This window comes from Carcharodon carcharias, chromosome 15, assembly GCF_017639515.1.
Source record: "Carcharodon carcharias isolate sCarCar2 chromosome 15, sCarCar2.pri, whole genome shotgun sequence".
NCBI lineage: Eukaryota > Metazoa > Chordata > Chondrichthyes > Lamniformes > Lamnidae > Carcharodon > Carcharodon carcharias.
This window is the reverse complement of record NC_054481.1, coordinates 22,184,910-22,205,032: the sequence shown is the minus strand read 5'-3', so window position 1 is coordinate 22,205,032 and position 20,123 is coordinate 22,184,910. Positions and strand designations below refer to the sequence as shown.

At 47.5% G+C, this 20,123-nt stretch overlaps 1 protein-coding gene across 1 annotated transcript in view; it reads left to right on the top strand.

The window, feature by feature from the left end:
• The window catches only part of LOC121287741 (ras-related protein Rab-26-like), a 351,705-nt gene that overhangs the window by 179,447 nt on the left and 152,135 nt on the right, over positions 1 to 20,123 (top strand). The gene's annotated exons all lie outside the window — the stretch shown is intronic.

Below are 20,123 nucleotides of genomic sequence, written 5' to 3'. Positions count from 1 at the left end.
TGGATGAGTGCAGCTCCCGCAACACTTGAGAAGCTTGACACCATCCAGAACAAAGCAGCCCACTTGACTGGCACCCTTCCACAAACATTCAGTCCCTCCACCAGTGACGTACAGTAGCAGCAGTGTGTACCATCTACAAGGCACTGCAGGAATTCACCAAGGCTCCTTAGACAGCACCTTCCAAACCCACGACCATTACCATCTAGAAGGACAAGGGCAGCAGACACATGGGAACACCACCACTTGGAAGTCACACACAATCCTGACTTGGAAATATATCGGCATTCCTTCATTGTCGCTGGATCAAAATCCTGGAGCTCCCTTCCTAACAGCACTGTGGGTGCAGCAGTTCAAGAAGGCAGCTCACCACCACTTTCTCAAGGGCAACGAGGGATGTGCAATAAATGCTGGCTTAGCCAGCGAAGCCCACATCCCCTGAATGGATTACAAAAAGCAAATGTGTGGACCCTGACAATGTCTCGGTTTTAGGGCTGAATACTTCTGCTCCTGAACGAGCTGCGTCCCTAGCCATGCTGTTCCAGTGCAGCTACACCATCTTCATGAGAAAATGGAAAATTGCCCAGGTGTATCCTGGCCACTAAAAGCAGGACAAATCCAATCTAGCCACTTTCTGCCCCATCAGCCTAGTCTCAATCATCAGTGAAGTAATGCAAGGTGTCATCATGAGTGCAATCAGGCTGCAATTACACAGCAATAACCTGCTCACCAGTCCCTAGTTTTGGCTCTGCCAAGACCATTCAAGACATTACCCTGAGGAACTCCTGCAGGGATGCCCTGGGGCTGAGATGATTGACCTCCAACAATCACAGCCGTCTTCCTTTGTGCTAGTTATGACTCTAGCTTTCCCCTTGATTCTCATTGTGTTTAATTTTACTGGTGCACCTTGATGACACATATTTGATCAATGGTGCCTATAAGTCAAGGGCTGTCATTCTGACCTCACATGGGCAATTTTCCATTTTACCGGGAAGATGCCAGTGATGTAGCTGCAAAAGCTTGGCTAGGGGTGTGGCTAGTTCTGGAGCACACATCTCCAGCATTACAACTCGGATATTATTGGGGGCCATGGCCTTTACTGTATCCAGTGTCCTCAGTGACTTATGGCTATCACATGGAGTGAATTGCTGGTGCAAGATGGCTGCCGTATTGGCCTACGCAATAAGTCTTTGCCTGCAAAAGTAATCCATTGTGCGAGGTGTGTTGAGATGCAAGACATTGGGCTGGATTTTCTGACCCCCCACCAACGGGATCTTCTGGTCCCACAGAAATCAATGGACTTTTGGCTAGCTCGCCATGTCCGCCGTGGTAGAAGCCACCATGCTAGGGCCAGAAAATCCCGGCTATTGTGTCAATGCAAATGCCACAGTCAATGATATGAAAACAATGAGATGAATGGTCAGGTTAGCTACTTCACAGTGATGTTGGTATTGTTGGAATAGGAATGTTGGCCAAAATAATGATAATGGATAACATTTTTAATTACTGGTCTCACTTATGGTAAGTGGGAGGATATGATGTTTTATAGTGACTGAAGCTCTATGCGTTATTCTGCCTCAAAGGTGCAGATGTTTTTGACACGGTTTGGCACCTTTAATAACAAGAAGTCAAATTGCTGTAAGTTGTGATGCTTGGGGTCAGTTAGATAAAATGGGGTTAGTTTTCAAACTGTGCAAAACTGGTGTTACAGATCTGACACCTGTCACAAAAACCTCCTGAGCTTGGCTTTCCAGCAATTTCAGTGGAAGGATAAGCAGTGTGGTTTCAGTGACGGGTGGCTGGTGCTCCAGTATGCTCAGGCTGCAAATAGAAAATCAAACTTAGCCTCTTTCGGCGAGGGATGTTTGTGGATTGGCACACACAAGTCAGAAGGAACTGATAATTTCTCTTAAACTTGGGACACGTTGAAGAGTGGCATCTTGAAGTAGGATTGACTCGAAACTTTAACATGCAGTATATAGGGAAGTCTGTTTAGAGCATGTTGCATGTCAGTCTGTCATCCAGCATTGTCGGAGTTGGCTCAGCATTTGGATCTACGGGATACGCGACAACAACTGGCCAAGGATTCCTTGCCAGCTCATCCAAAACCAGTGACCCCGGCCAGCTAGAAGGATCAGAGCAGCAGGTGCATGGGAACACAGTCACTTGAAGACCACGCACATTGACTTGGAAACGTATCACAGTATTTTCATTGTTGCTGGGTCAAAATCCTGGAACTGCCTACCTAACAGCATTGTGGGTTCAGTACGTGAGCTACAGTGGTTCAAGAAGGTGGCTCATCACCACCTTCTCATGGGACAAATAGGGGTGGGCAATAAATGTCAGCTTTGCCATTGATGCCAACATCCCAAGAATATAAACAAAAATGTGGTGCTCACTCCTACTGGTCATTTTGTTAAATGCACAGTAAAATTGAATTCACTTCTTGTCCTTCTCCTCTTTGAATATTGATATCTTAAATTCTATTTGTAATCAGCGCTAACCCTGTGAACTCGTGTATTATATCCTGTTATCATAGCGCAGTCAATCCATGTCTAGGTTTTACGTAAAGCACCACACTCAGATCCTTATCTTATCCCGCTGGTCAGGATTGGAAGCACCCTCTGAAAGAGCACCAGAACAAATCTGGGGATGATCACTCCAAAAAGTGGAAGTGTGATCACCTCGTCTCACCAATTAGAGGCATCAATTTCCTCACTGGAGTTACAGCTCGATGGGAGTCGCTCGCCTGTACGCACCTCACCCAAGTGGCAATTATTCAGGATGCACTTTTGAGTGTCAGAAGACTTTCTCACCACTGGCACGATTACAAAGAAATGTCCATCACCAAGAGTGGTTTGGTAACATCACCACTGACCAAAATGCCCAAGCCCGGAAGGACATATCTATTGGACTGTGCCTGTAGCTGATGGTGAGTGAACCAACGGGCGGGATAAGCCTAAGATTGACGTCTGAAGTTCCCCATGCAGAGTACATTCTGTGCTCTTGTTATACACAATGCTTCTTCCAAGTGCTGCTTCTTTGAAATAGTAATCTTGGAATCTTTTATGTCCGCTTGAGAAAGCAGACATAACCTTTGTTACTGTCTCATCTGAAAGACGGCACCTCTGACAGTGCAGCATTCCCTTGGTACTGGCATTATAGAGTATCATGTGACTATGAGGTGACCTTGTTCTCACCAGTCTACCCGTTGCAGATGCATCTGTCCATGAAAGTATTGGTGGGAGTGATCAGTTCACACTCCATTTGGAGACAGTCACATCTTTACACTGAGGATACCAGCTGTGTTATGTGACAGTACCACCGTGCTAAATGGGATAGACTCAGAACAAATTGAGCGTCCATGAGGCACTGTGGGCCATTGTATACAACCACTGTCAGAGACCTCATGGACCGACATATCCCTTCCTACCATTACCATCAAGTTAAGGGATCAACCCTGGTTCAAAGAGGAATGCAGGTGAGCATGTCAGGAGTAGCGCTATGCATATCAAAATAATGAGGTGTCAACCTGGTGGATCTACAGCACAGGACTGCATGTATGCCAAACAGCAGAAGCAGCATGCGATAGACAGAGCTGATCTATCCCAGAACCAACAGATTAGATCAAAGCTGTGCAGTTCTGTCCCATCCAGTCGTGAATGGCGGTGAACTGTTGAGCAACCAGTGGGAAGAGAAGGCTCCACACATATCCCATCCTCAAAGATGGGGGAGCCCAGCAAAAGATAAGGCTGAAGCATTTGCTACAATTTTCAGCCAGAAGTGCCAAGTGGATGATCCATCTCGACCTCCACCTAAGGTGCCCAACATCAAAGCTGCCAGTCTTCAGCCAATTCAATTCACTTCACGTGATATCAAGAAATGGCTGAAGACACTGGTTACTACAAAGGTTATGGTTCCTGACAACAGCATTGAAGATGTACTTCAGAACTTGTCGTGCCCCTAGCCAAGCTATTCCAGTACAGCTAAAAACACAGGCAACTACCTGACAATCTGGAAAATTACCCAGGTATGTCCTGTTCACAAAAAAGCAGGACAAATCCAACTCAGCCAATTACTGCCCCATCGCTTCCCTTCAAACATTAGCAAAGCGATGGAAGTTGTTATAGGCAACGCTATCAAGCGGCACTTACTCAGCAATAACCTGCTCACTGACACTCAGTTTGGGTTCTTCCAAGGACATTCAGCTCCTGACCTCATTACAGCCTTGGTTCAAACATGGACAAAAGAGCTGAGTGCAACAGATGAGCTTAGGGTGACTTCCCTTGACACCAAGTCACAACTCCCAACACTGAAGCAGTCCGTGTTCGCAAACAGCTGGACCTGCATTTGGGATGATAATTGGCAAGTAACATTCATGCCACATGGGATGATAATTGACATGTAACATTCATGCCACGCAAGTGCCAGGCAATGACCATCTCCAACAAGAAACAATCTCACCATCTGCCCTTGATTTTCAATGGCATTACCATTTCTGAATCCTCCACCATCAACACCCTGGGAATTACCATTGACCAGAATCTTAACTGGACCAGCCACACAAATACTGAGGCAACAAGAACTGGTAGGAGGCTGGGAATTCTGCAGCAAGTAACTCACTTCCAGACTCCCCAAAGCCTGCCTACTATCTACAACGCACAGGTCAGGCGTGTGAAGGAATACTCTCCACTTCCCTGGTTGAGAGTAGTTCCAACAACACTTGTCATGAGAAATAGACTATAGCTTCCCCAACTATCTGCGGGCATATTGAACTTTTTGAGGAAGACCTGTGTTTTTTAAAGAAATACAAAGTCAAGATACTGACTAAAAGATGGCTGACACTATAAAGCGACCACTTTCTAGAAAATTCTCATGTAATTAGACTGACAGACCTGTCCTGGGAACATGGAATTTTGTATCTTAAGAGGTGTCAATGCCCACTTTAAACTTGAAAGAAATGTATGGAAAATGCAAAAGACTGGGCTTTAACCTCCTGTGTTTGTGGAGACAATGGACTGTTTCCTGTACAGTTCATCAGAAATCCAAAAACCCACCTCTTGTTGATTCATATCGTAGAATGGAATATGTGTGGAGCTTTCTCACGAGATGAAAGCAAAATGGACTGTAGATGCAAGAAACAAAAACAGAAAATGCTGGAAAAATTCAGCAGGTCTGGCAGCATCTGTGGAGAGAGAAACAGAGTTGACATTTCGAGTCCATATGATCCTTCTGAAGAGCTTCAGAGAAGTAGGAATGTGATGAAATTTCTACTGTTTAAGGGGGTGGAGCAGGTGAAGCTGGATAGAAGGCCAGCGATAGGTGGGGGAGAGATTGACAAAGATGTCATGAACAAAAGGACAAAGGGGTGTTAATGGCAATGGCAAGGGCTAAAAAAGGTGCTGGTAGTGGCATTAAGGTAAGAAAGCAGAATGTGATAATAGCAGGAAAAGGGTAAGCGCTCTGTAAAGAACAACATGAACAAGTGACAGATGGCCCTTATGGGGGTGGGGTGGGGGAGAGGGATCGGTGTTGGGGGGAAAAAAAGGGATCGAAAATGGGATGGGGGGGTGGAATAAGGGATAAAACAATAAATAAGTGAATGAAAATTCAAATGAATAAAAATAAAAATGTGGTCAAAAAATAAAAACAAATTTTGAAAAAGGGATAATAAAGGGGTGTAGATAGAAGAGAGAGTTAATGATCTGAAGTTGTTGAATTCAATATTCAGTCCGGAAGGCTGTAAAGTGCCTAGTCGGAAGATGAGGTGTTGTTCCTCCAGTTTGCGTTGAGCTTCACTGGAACATTGCAGCAGGCCAAGGACGGACATGTGGGCATGAGAGCAGGGTGGTGTGTTGAAATGGCAAGCGACAGGGAGGTCTGGATCATGCTTGTGGACAGGCCGAAGGTGTCCTGCAAAGTGGTCACCCAGTCTGCGTTTGATCTCCTCTCCCCCAAGAATACATGGCAAAATTGAGTTAAAACTAACTGAAGACCAGTAAGTGACAGAGCAGAAGAACAAAGAAGCAAGGAGGACCTCTCTCATTCTTTCTGTGTGTGTGTGTGTGTGTGTGTGTGTGCGCGTGGGTGGGTGGGTGTGTCTGTGTGTCTATGTGTGTGTTTCTGTGTGGGTGTGTGTTTGTCACTTTTTCTGCCACACAGTAGTCACTATACCTGGGCATTTATCCCAATGATGCTGAACATTTTCTCCATTCTGTTCTTTGCCACCCAAAGCTCTGAAACTTTTAGGCTTATGGTTTCATTAAAATTTACATCCCTTGTCAGTGGCATTGATGAGAAGGACGAAAGTGTTTTCACTCTGCGCCATTCTAGACAACACAGGTGGAATTATTATGAGTGGGGAATCTGGCAGTGATTGATTTTAGTCTCTCTTTGTCTTGCATGCCTGTAAATCAGTCCAATGTCACCACAACATTCATCCATAGCCCATCTATCATGCCAGCATACAAAATATTCCCCAGCCTCCTTTCTCTCAGTTGGAGGGTCAGTGTGTATGAGAAATGGTTGATGAATGAAATATCCTCAGGCATTTGAAGGAGATGTTGTTAATAATTATAGCCGTTCAGTAGGCCTAAAACACGATTCTTGCCGTCCTCTCTGTGCGGGCAACTAATCTGACTCTTGTTTTTTTTCCATTTGTACTTGCTGAGTGTACAGTACAGTAAGAGGCAATGTTCCTATATTTGAGATGTTGCCACATTGTATTCAAACTCTTTTCTGAGCTTTTCTTTCTGAGCTTTTCTTTCTGAGCTTTTCTTTCTGAGTGCTTGTCGTGGGTTAAGGGAGGAGGAGGAAGGAGTGAGCAAAAGTGAAAGGTCATGGCCTGTGACCAGGGTTGAATGGACATTAATCAACAAGTCGGGGGGATTGACAGCCATCCATAGGAAGATTGTGTCAGGAGTTCAGTTAAACCTGGTGACATGGATCTGCTTTGATAGTGCAGTGAGTCTGTCATGCAAGCCAAGAAGATTCTAGGTTCAATCCCAGGAATGTAACTGAGCTCAGGCTGGGGGATAGAGAGCAGTTGTGGTGTGTGGGGGAGAAGTGGTAGGGGTGGTGTAATCATGCTCAGTGCCCTCAATTTGGGGGACAGGTGTGGATGGTGGAGGCGGAGGGGAGGGGGTGAAAACCAACCAGACCTTTTGCTCTTGATTCTTATTTCACTCGAGCCTTCACTCTCAAATGTCGGGAAGAACAGGGTCGTCTTAGATGTGGTGCACTCCTTTAATAATATAGTCTTCTAACAATCCATTGTTGAACAGATTTTAGATGCTTCCAGTCTGATTGGAGGGTAATGCTATTAATCTTAGTCTGAATTATTTTCGGGTGGGTTTGTTTCAAAAGGATAGCATCTTATCACTTGCACTAAACAAGAGCAAGAAAAATTGCACTAACTGTAATCCAATTTTCCTTTGAGATAAATCTATACCATCTGTATTGAGCTCTTTACCCAATACTGTGTGCCTCTTCTGTAATATTACAGCTTGCCTTTTGTCCTGTTAGTAGTTGGACTTTCATTCATTCCCACTTGAAAGTCTTAGAGATATTAACCTTTCTCAGCTCAAAGATAAATAAAAGTTCCTTTTTTCTTTCCATTTTAATGTGTCATTGTAAAATATGAATGTTTCACAACCTGGGATGATGTAAGAAACACCTGGGACAGAATTTTCCATGCCCGTTGGCATTGGTCGTCATGGCGGTCATGAGCGGACAATATGGTGGGAAGGCCAAGAATCGGTTTCACTATGTCGTGAAACCAGTTTGCGATCGCTCGCTCTGCCCGTCAATGGTAGGCTGCATTTTCCACCGCCACATGTCGGGAACTTCATTTTAATATACCTGCATATCATTATAAGCCTTGCACCTAGGAATCATACCCCCCACGTCAAATTAACCGTCCACATCGGTGGGAAAACACGCCGGTGCAGAACGCGTCTTGACAAGTGTGACACACAGACGTCGGGACTTAATGTCAGGCCCTTGCTCAAATCGCGGACATCCGAGGAGCAGAAGATGCTGGAGCGCGACAGCAACTGGACCCTGGAGGAACATCCATCGCACGCTGGGTGGATTCTCATGGGCATGGCTCAGTTGGGAAGCAGCTCACGGCAGGTGGAAGGTCACCATTGAGAGTCTTCTTTGGGACAACATGGCCTAGGCCATGACCTGTTACAGATGATCGTCGATGGGGTGGAGAGGAAGGTGTAGGTTTGACTGGGAGAGGAAAGTGTACCGGGGGGAGTGAGGTTGGGTGGGGGGAAAGGATGGTTTCGGGGATGGAGGGGGGGAGGGTGAGGTTGGGAGGGAGGATAGAGGGTGTAACGGGGAGAATATGGCAACTGGAGAGGAAGGTGTAAGGGAAAGAGTTCGGAGGGGGGATGGAGTCCGGATGGAGGGAGTACGTGGGGGAAAGGAGTCCGGGGGAGGAAGGAGTAAGGGTGGAGGATGGAATAAAAGGAGGGATATCCAGGTGAACATGCAAGGGACGGGTCTGTAGAGCTGATAACTGCCTCTTGGGGAGTGAAATGGCAATGGGTATGGTAGGAGGAAATGGTGAGAGTAAGAGAGAGGAGAGTGATCAGGTAGGGTGGGAGGGTGAGGGCGCGATGATAGCGGTAGAAGGGACTGCGAGGGTGGTTGGTGGGGACTTGGAGGCAGACACGGACCCTGGGGGTGGGAAGGAGGAGAGCAGGGAGGTGAATGTGGATGAGGCTGGGATTCTCAGGAAGGTAGGAAAGAAAAGGGTTCTGGTTGGTAGGTGACGATGGGGAGGTGGAAGGTGACGCCGGCAGGATGGGGAGGAGGTTAACAGTGATGGGGAAGGACATGGGTGACTGGGGGAGGGGAAAGGATGGGGGTGCTGAAGACAAACTTTGCCAGTACCAAGCTTCTAAAATCGAAAGTGAAAGGAGCCTCATGTTGGGTGGGACAGGTGCAGCGTGGGAGGACGATCAGTGGGTGGGCGGAGATACAGGGCAGCGCAATGGACAACTGCAGGCAGCACTGAAAATGCTCAGGACATTGAGATGAGTGTGATGGAGGAAGGATCTGCATACGTGGGAGAGAGCTTGGACGAGACTCTGAAAGGCCCTGCCTCACACACACTTCTCCCTCCAGAATCACTCGTGGTCCAGCTGCTGGGCTGCTAGTGGGGAGGAACGCAGAGGGACGACTCGGGAAGCCTGTAAATGAAGCTGAAAGACACCATTACATATTGCTCGGTGAAAGTAAATATATTTTCAGATTATATAGTGACAAAATGTGCTCACCCGTGCAACGACCTGTGATCAGAAACTCTTAACTTTTCTAGGCCTATCACTTCTAGGTGCTGCCCTGACTTCCACAACAGGGCTGGAGGCAGCCTGTGCAATGGTTGGCCCTGTTGCCACTGATAATTTTGGCATGTGTCCTCTGGAGAGCCAAGGCTTTGAAGGCCCCGGCTTGCTTTGGCTGACCTCCTGTGGGCCAACTGCTCCCTCTGTGGAGGATGAGGTTGAGAGGGTCACAGGCAAAGGGGACCCAGAGGGAGCGGACGGCCTCTGAGATCCCTGAGTGGATGACCCAGGGCTGTCTAGCTGCTGCTCCTCCTCTCTGTGGGTGTCTGAGGGCCATGGCCTGATTCGGTGAGGGGAAGGAGCACCTGAGGGACGTCGAGGTGCCTTGTTTCCCTTGCATGTTGCCACTCAGGAACTCACCCATGGCTACCACAATGGAGTGCAGGTCTGCATGCATCTCTGTGTTCTGCTGGACCAGGATCTCTGTGGTGTCCGCCATCTTTCCCATGGAGACCTCCGTATGCACGCATGTGGGCACCACTTCATCAGAGAGCAGGTGGATGCATTCCTTCGACTCATGTGCTAGTCTGTTGAGGGTTTCCAACAGCATGATGTTCCCACGCCTTCTGCTGACTCTCCAGGATGAGTTGGAAGGCTGAATCCAGAGGCTCGTCATCTGACTCGGACCTCACAGATGCCTCTTCTCCAGCAGTCCTCTGAGTGTCGGGGAGCTCGGCTGAACTTGCCTCCTGCTGTGGACATGTGTCCGTGTGGTGACCACTAGATTGTGAACCCGAGCCTGCTCTAGATCGAGGTCCCACCGAGGTGTGTGTCTCTGCGCTGTTGGAGGGTGTGGGTAAGCGCTGTGACGAGTCTTCCAAGTTGCTTATTTCCAGCTCTTCAATGGAGGAGGTGTCCTCTTTGCTGGGGTTGAGGACCTGGATGGAGCTGAGGGACTGACTGGCTGAGGGTGTCAGTCACTTGGCAGAGCTCCCTGTGAACCAAAGGAGAGATAATTAGTGCGTGGCAGCAGAGTCAAAAGCAGTAGAGAGAACACTGACAGTTGCGTAGAGAGGGGGATGATGTGGTGCAGGATCCTCATGAGGGTGGTCAAAGCTGACCTCACAATCGCCACAGGCATGGTCAATGTCCTCACCAGTCAGCACGATGACACGCTCCTCAAAGTGAGTGAGGGGTCTAATGTGGGCCACTCCACCCCCGGTCTGGGACTTTTCCCTGCTGCTGTGAGCCAGCTTCTCCTGCATGAAAACAGATGGAGAGGGTGTGAGCAGGACACATGGCACTGCGTGGAATACTTGGCTTGTGTGGTGAGCAGAGACATGGACAGGAATGAGGAAGTGAGCTGGAGAGGATATGAGCCGGCTGGAGATGTGAGCGTGTGTGTGTGACAGTTAGTGATGTTGTCCCTTGAGCAGTGAGTTTTCTGTGAATGTGCGATGGGTTTGTGAGTGTGAGAATTGAGAGTGATGAGAACAGTGCCTTACCTTGGTGGAATGGAAGAGACCATTTCTCCTCTTTCGGCACTGGGTGGCTGTCCTCTTTTGCAGGGTGTTGGCGCTGACCGCCTCCCATGCTGGATTGGTGACCTTGCTCACTGGCCTTCGCCCAGGACCGGGGTAGAGGACTTCACGCCGGGCGACCAGTGCATCCAGTCGGTGCTGGAGGGAGTCATCGCTAAATCTGGGGGCAACATGTTTTCTCCCTTCGTTCGCCATCAGTTCAGAGCAGCTTTCTATCCCTTGAAGAGCGCTAGGGGCGGCCTTTAAATATGGCACCTGGTTTGGGTGAAGGAGAAGCCGCCTCGCCAGCGACACGGCATGTTTCCTGGGAATGCATCATCAATGAGGCGGGATTGGGACGATACAGCATGAAAAGCCGCCATTAAGGCCAGTGGGTAAAATGTTCTTTTTGCCGCCCGCTACCACATTAGTGGAAATCTGGGACGATTCCGCCCTAGGTCATTTTCCTTGGTCCTGATTTAAAATCTCACCTTTTTTAGGAATATAATAAAGTCACATCAGGAAATGAAAACCTATGGGAATATTTCTGACCCTTAATGGCCAAACCCTGACCAGCGATTCACACATTGCTGCTTTGTGGTTGGGATTAAAACAATCAAACAAACCTGAGGCCTACATAGGTGATTCATGGAGCCTGAGCTTCCAAATTGGCCACCCACTGAGGAAACAATGATAAAAACAAAAAACTGCGGATGCTGGAAATCCAAAACAAAAACAGAATTGGGTCATGAGGACTCGAAACGTCAACTCTTTTCTTCTCCGCCGATGCTGCCAGACCTGCTGAATTTTTCCAGGTAATTCTGTTTTTGTTTTTTACTGAGGAAACAATTGTGTCCTTGATGATTTACAAACGAGGAGTGCTCCTACCCAAATCATTTCTCCGCCTATCATCCACAACGTCCTCTGCGTAAAAAAAGAGCAAAGCGCTTTGCTCCCAAGATGGGCATAACTCATTCTTGTGACGCATTGATGCTTTAATTTAGAAGAATCCTTGCGCGTAAATGAGGCCAGAGCAATTTTTTATTCTTTGAACGAGGTTATTTTTGAGAAATTAAGACAAAGGGTCATCTCATAAAACAGGACACCTTGAGGATTGAAAAGAACGGGAGAGAAGCTGAGAGAATTCAGTCTTGATTAGGTGACACCAGTGTTGGGTCTTCAGACTGTTGGAGGCAGTGAGGAGATCCCTAGTTTCGAATCCGAAGTGGAGCTAGTTTAGAATGGGAAACGTCACAATAAACCGTAACTTAGACTTAATCATCAATGCCTACTTTCCAAGTGAGGTAACTTCCATTCTGCTGTAACAACAAGCAAATGCTTCTTTCGCCTTTGTTCTGTATGACAAGTTATTTTATTGGCTAATAATAAAAACAGATGTAATTTACAATTGTCAGTTTAGCAGTGAAATAAAACGGGATTTATGGTTGTGAATTCCGATCCCTTCAGAAGGTTGCCCATGCTGCACATGCGTCTGTGTAAAGTTCCCTCATGCCACAGCCATTCTCCTGGACTTTCCAGAGGAAATATCTCTCATTAACCTTGTACCAATGGGGTGGAGGGGGGCTGGTGGGGAGGCGGGGGGTGGGGGGTCACCCTGTGCTTTTAAAAATCTTTTTTTTTTAATTCAGTAAACGTTTTATTCTGCTGAAAAACAATCCTATAGAGAAGTGGAGGGGTTCAGTGAGGGAATCCCAGAGTTCAAGGCCCTTGGACGCTGACAGCGTGAAGAATTGAGACAAGTGACCGTGGTGGGTCTCCCCCTGGCAGATGTGGTGAACCGTTTAAATCTCCCAATCAATTCGGTGGGACTGTAACCTCCCGCCCAGCAGGAGGAGCTGGTAAAATCCTGGTCAATACGCTGAAGCAAACTCCACTCACAACTGGAGACCATGCCTTTGAGTATATTGTAAGAAGGTGGAGTAGTTAGCCCTGAGGTGGGTTTAAAGGGTATAACAGTGGGAATCAGAAAATGTTTTTTCTTTCTGTAATTTGCTCCACTAGCAGAGTTAACTCAGGCCACTGCAATGCTCCACTCAATGTTCACATATCAGCATAGACAACAAGTGTCCTCAGACTATTCAAATGCGCCCACACACACACACACAGACACACAACACACACAGACACACAACACACACACAGACACACAAACACACACACACACACATCACCACACACACACACACACACACACACATCACCCCACACACACACACATCACCCCACACACACACATCACCCCACACACACACATCACCCCACACACACACACATCACTCCACACACACATCATCCCACACACACACACACACACACACACACACTTTTATTTTACTCATTCATGGATGTGGGCTTTGCTGGCTGAGCCAGCATTTATTGCCCATCCCTAATTGCCCTTAAGAAGGTGGTGGTGAGCTGCCTTCTTGAGCCACTGCAGTCCATGTGGTGTAGGTACACCCACAGTGCTGTGAGGGAGGGAGTTCCAGGATTTTGGCCCAGCGACAGTGAAGGAACGGCAATATATTTCCAAGTCAGGATAGTGAGTGGCTTGGAGGGGAACTTCTATGTGGTGGTGTTTCCATCTATCTGCTGCCCTTGTCCATCTAGATGGTGGTGGTCATGGGTTTGGAAGGTGCTGTCGAAGGAGCCTTGGTGAATTCCTGCAATGCATCTTGTAGTCTTGTAGATGGTACACACTGCTGCAATTGTGCTTACCGTGCATACTGCCGCTGTACACACATCTCACACATACACATACACACACCCCACATTTACACACACACCACCCCCACTCACATTATTAACCACACCTACAACACACACCACACACACACACATAGACACCTCATGCACATAGACACACCCCACACACACACACTTACACACCCCTCCACATGGATACACACGCAGACACCACTCACAGACACACCCCACATACACAGTCCCCCACACACAGGCAGACACACCCCACACACACAGACTTACACACCCCTCCACATAGATACACACACAGACACCGCACACAGACACACCCCACATACACAGTCCCCCACACACAGACAGACACACCCCACACATGACATACACTTACATATACCTGCCCCACACACACACATATGCAGACACACAAACCCCCCGTGCACACAAATACGCCCCATGCACACTTACACACACCCCTCCCACGTACATACCCACACACTTAAACACACACACACACACACACCACACACAGAGCCCCCCACACATACTCCCACACTCTCACACCCACACACACAAACATACTCCACACACCAGACACAAACACCACACACACACACTCTTACACGCACACTGCCGCCCCCAAACACACAGATGGGACCAGAGGCGCCCGGACAGAAAAATCACAGTGGGACAGCGCCGTGGGATAGATGGCCACATCTGCAGCCGAAGACCACCTTGTTGTGAAGATCCTCTTCCACAATGGCAGCCTGGCAGCTATGGCCATTTTTATTTTCAAAGCTTTTAAAAATGCTGAAAGGATGTCTCCGTCTGGAGCCTTCCTCTCTCCCCTCACCTTTTTTTGGCAGCTGGAGGGCTTTCATTTCTTGAGGGTTTCTTACTGAGCATCAGGAGCCCACCTGCCACCCTTTATTGGAAGGTGAGCATGTCCTCTTGCCATTAATTGGGCAATCTTTTCAAAACAGTGGCGTGCATGTCACGATGACGCTGTGTGCTGTTGGGCCCGGAGCTCATCCTGACCCCCAAGCAAAAACCCTTCCCTAAAGTGTCAGCCATTTCTCTGTGGTATCAAATTCATCTCATTGTGGGTTCAAGTCCACTCCAGAGATTTGAACACACTTTCCAGTCTGACTGTGGTAATGAGGGAGTAAGACATTAAACCAAGGCCCCTTCTACCCACACACCCACATACACACACACATCACCCCACACACACATCACCCCACACACCCACACACACACATCACCCCACACACCCACACACACACATCACCCCACACACACATCACCCCACACACCCACACACACACATCACCCCACACACACATCACCCCACACACCCACACACACACATCACCCCACACACACATCACCCCACACACCCACATACACACACACACATCACCCCATACACACATCACCCACACACACACATCACCCCATACACACATCACCCACACACACACACATCACCCCACACACACATCACCCCACACACCCACACGTACACATCACCCCACACACACATCACCCCACACACCCACACACACACACACATCACCCCACACACCCACATACACACACACACATCACCCCATACACACATCACCCACACACACACACATCACCCCATACACACATCACCCACACACACACACATCACCCCACACACACATCACCCCGCACACCCACACATACACATCACCCCACACACACATCACCCCACACACACATCACCCCACACACCCACATACACACACACACATCACCCCATACACACATCACCCACACACACACACATCACCCCATACACACATCACCCACACACACACACATCACCCCACACACACATCACCCCACACACCCACACATACACATCACCCCACACACACATCACCCCACACACACATCACCCCACACACCCACACACACACATCACCCCACACACACATCACCCCACACACCCACACATACACATCACCCCACACACCCACACACACACACACACATCACCCCACACGCACACACACACACACACACACACACTTTTATTTTACTCATTCATGGATGTGGGCTGTTGAAGGGTCATGAGGACTCGAAACGTCAACTCTTTTCTTCTCCGCCGATGCTGCCAAACCTGCTGAGTTTTTCCAGGTAATTCTGTTTTTGTTTTGCCCCTTCTACCCTCTTGTGTGGTCGTTAATGATCCCAAGACACGACATTGAAGAACAGACGAGTTCCTTCCGGTGTCCTTCCAATACTTATACCCCTCAATCAACATCATAAAAACAGATCATTTGCCCATTGCTGTTTGTGGGAGCTTGCTGTGTGTAAATTGGCTTCCACGCATCCTACCTTACAACAGTGTCTACACTTCAAAATGTACTGCATTGGTGGTAAAGTACTTTGGAATGTCCTGAGCTTGTGAACAGCGCTATGTGAATGAAAGCCTGCCTTTTGTTTTTAGACAGATTCCTGTTTGGCCTGACTTGTTTCTGAGGAGCCCAGTTTGGAGTGTGCCAGGTGACATTAGGGATGCAAATGTTTATATGAAATTTCTCTTTCTCTCTCTCTGCTGTTGTTCTCCATACAAACTTTCTCCACCTTTGTATCGGCTGGAATATTGTTCCTTAAACAGTGACGGCTGATTTGTCCGCTAGGGAAATGTAGCAGCAGCTAATTCATTATCTGTCAGTATTCAGCTCCCTTCTGATTTCACCTGGAGTTACAATTCTTCTCCCTCATGCAGCAGGCTGGAAACCTATTGAAGGTAGGGTTCCCCACCCCCTTCCAGTTCCTCCCACCCACGAGGATGGCAAAGGAAACCTGGCATGGAGTATTTGCAAAGAAGCAGAAAAGACTTTAAAGTTAATCATGATTGATCTCATGAGGGAGGGAAGGGATATTAACTTTCGGTGGGAAACCTCACTGGCAAGCTAATTACTGATCCACCCCAATACAGACACTCAGGGAACTCACCAAGCCTCCTTAGGCAACACCTTCCAAACCCATGACCGCTACCATCTAGAAGGACGAGGGCAGCAGACACACGGGAGCATCACCACTTGGAAGTTCCCCTCCAAGTCGCACACCACCCTGACTTGGAAATATATCACCGTTCCTTCACTGTCGCTGGGTCAAAATCCTGGAACTCCCTCCCTAACAGTACTGTTACTAACACCACATGGACTGCAACAGTTCAGGAAGGCAGCTCACCATCACCTTCTCAAGGGCAATTAGGGATGGGTAATAAATGCTGGGTAATAAATAATGAGCGATGCCCACATCCCATAAATGTGTAAAAAAAATTACTACTACAAATACTGGCCCCTCACATCACAGGAAGAAATTTAAAAAGAGGCACACTTTATTCTTTATTTATTATTATTTTTATTGATTATTTGTTAATGAGCAAACAATTTTAACAGAGCATTGGCAATGTTCTAGTCACTGTGTGGAGCTTTAAGCAGGTGAAAGCAGCTACCCAGAAGGAAAAAACAGTTCGGACCAGTACTCTTAGTTCTCAGTTTTTATTGGTGTTCCATTTTAAGGTATACAAGACCAGTATTCTTATTTCCCAGTTTTTACTGGCATTCCATTTTATGGTATACAAGACCAGCTCGGACCAGTATTCTTATTTCCCTGTTTTTACCCTTTTTTTGCTCTGGGTAGCCTGTGTTAGTGTGTTACTGGTACCGTACAGCAGTCAGCAGGAAAATCTCAGTGTTGAAAATATTAGAAGTTCCTGGTTCTTTGTGGAAATACTGCCAAGCATCGGGGAGATACTTTGCTGTTTAAAGCTCCTCTGACTGTGGCCCCCCAGCCCTTGGACCTTTGTAAACTAGTGTTCAAATATCAAACTGTTCCATTATTAACGAACACTGAAGAAAATGTGTCTCGTCTTTTTAATATTCAAAATGCCACCAAGGCAATAATACTGTCCAGCTAAAGGCCGGTTGGAATTGAAACATTTAATAGGTAAAATCTTGCCGAGGAGAGAGAGATGAAGTGAGCACTAGATGGGGGCTCATGGAGTTGGAGTAAGATACGGGTCGAGTATTCTTCATCCTTAAATCTGAAAACTGAAAACATCCAAAAATCACATTTTTTTTTAATCTTATCGGCCTTTAATGTGGGAAGTCCAGTTGTTTGTCTGCACTGCTTACGTTGCAATTTTTGTGGTGAACATGTCAAAGAGAAAATAGAGTACAGGCACTCTATTTACTGTTCAGTGATACATCTTACTTCTTGAGACGTTTTATTCACTATAGACTATAGCTAGCCTGGGCTTAAGCTATTGTAATGTAAGCTCATTTGCGGTATCCGAAAACCGAAATTATCTGAAATTCAAAACGCAATCGGCCCGGAGGGTTTCGGATAAAGGAATACTCTGCCTGTATTGCGTTGGGTTTTACCCCCCACCCCCACATCCCCCTTCACCCTTGTGCTTAGGTGAATTATGATGGGAAGTGGGTTGGCAATCCGCCTCATCCCGCTAGTTTTCAATAATGCGGAAGGCAAGCAGGCACTGAAATCGGAAGCCCGCCCGCCCGCCATTTTGGGGGAAAAAACGGCCAGCCGGCTCTTGAGCTTGTCCAAGAGGCGATTGACTGCAATTTTACGTTGCCCACTCCATCTTTCAGTGCCCGCACAGGAAGAATATTGGGAGCGAGTTACATCCAGACGTGAGGAGGTGGCTCAAGGGCAGGCAAAAAGGCCTGCAAACAGGGTCGTGGTTTTATGTAGCAGAAGATCCTGCTGCTGAAGGTGGCAGCACTTGGCTATTAGTAAACTTTGTTTCTTCAGTTTTTATCGGCTGACATTACAAATAAGGAGGGAGAGAAAGGGAAGAGGGCCTAGAGCCTGGAGGGGTGGACTCCAGTCGGCTCCTCCAGTGAGGAGGAAATGAGGAGAAGGAGGCAGAGGAGGTGAGCTGTCCAAGGACAGGTATAACCTGCAGTCCAGGCAGGTGAGGGACCTGCTGCTGCATGGAGGCCAGGATAAGACAGACAACAACAACAGTCTGTCCGTGGTAGGAGATCACACACTCCACATTCCACCACAGAGTGTCTACAGGCAAAGGATGAATTACCTTCAGCTTTCAGAACGCCAGCGTCTTGGCAGACTGCGTCTCTCTGGGGAGACAGCAGCACCCCCCCCACTTTGTGAATTGATGGATAGAGATATCAGTTCTCATTGCGTTGGTGTCCAGCCCATGCCTGTCACTCTCCAGATGACTGTGGCCTTGAATTGCCTTGATCAGACACCAACCTTTGTGGCATATCTCAAGCCTCAGCTCACCATTGTATTTAGGTAGTCACGGATGGATGTTTAGATGAGCAAATGATTGCATCTACTTCACCACCAATGACATTAGTCAGGCCGAGAGAGCCCGAGATTCCCCAGAGTTCAAGGTATGATAGATTGCACACATGTGGCCACCAGAGTTCTTGTTGGGCCAGCCAGGAGCATTTGTCAATCATAAAGCTATTGATCCATCCATGTCCAACTTGCATGTGACTGTCATCAAAGGATCATGCAAGCATGTGAACACTATCCTGGGAGTAGTCACGACTTTTACATCCTTAGACACTCCCAGGTGCCATGGATGTTCTGTTCACAAGCGCCATTCGAGTGTTGGCTTCTTGGAGACAACTGAAGAGTTGGTTCATGACCCCAGTGAGAGATCACGTACAGAGGCTGAGATGTGTTACAATGAAAGCCACCGGGGCCATCAATGAACAAACCAATGGCCTACTCTAAATTGGATTTCGATGCACAGACCATGCAAGTGACTCTCTGTAATTTTCTCTGGTTCATCTCTCACTAATTGTCCTGGTCTGGCTGTGCCATACACAACCTGGTGCTGCGTGGAGGAGAGGCCCTGGCAGAGATGACCTAATGGAATGAGCTGCATCCTCCAGACGAAGTGTCTCAGGACAATCTGAGGATGAGCAAGAAGTCATCGTCGACTGGGGAGAACGCCTCTGCTCCTTTTCGGAATAGTGCTGTGTGATCTTTCCTGAGAGGGAAGACAGGGCCTTGATATGACACCACATCTGAAAGACAGCACTCCCTCAGTACTGCATTGGGAATGTCAGTGGAACTCTTAACTATCCCTGTCCACTGAGCTGAGGAAGTTAGCAAAATAAGGGGGAAAAATATGACTTCAAAGCACGAGCAGAAATTTACAGCAGCCTCTAAGTGAAAATGGTATAAATATTTGAAACAGAGGAAGATAGTTATTAAGATGAGTTTCATCCCTCCACTCTTCTTTCTATTAGAATATTTGTTCATCCCTCAGATTTCATTCTTGGGGGTACTTTGACTTTGTACGATAGGATAAAATGGACAATAACTTCAGTGGAAATAAGCTAACCGTGAGAGGTGTGGAACAGCATTTATATTCGCTCTCCCACAGTTCGCACTATTGCACAAATGACCCCCCAATGTCTTTTTTCCCCTCTCTCTCTTAGAGGTGCTAAGTGACATGTGTTTCTGTTCTTGTTTCGCACTTCCAGCATTTCCCTTCGCCCCACCTCCCCATTCTATTCGTTTCGCCTACATTCAT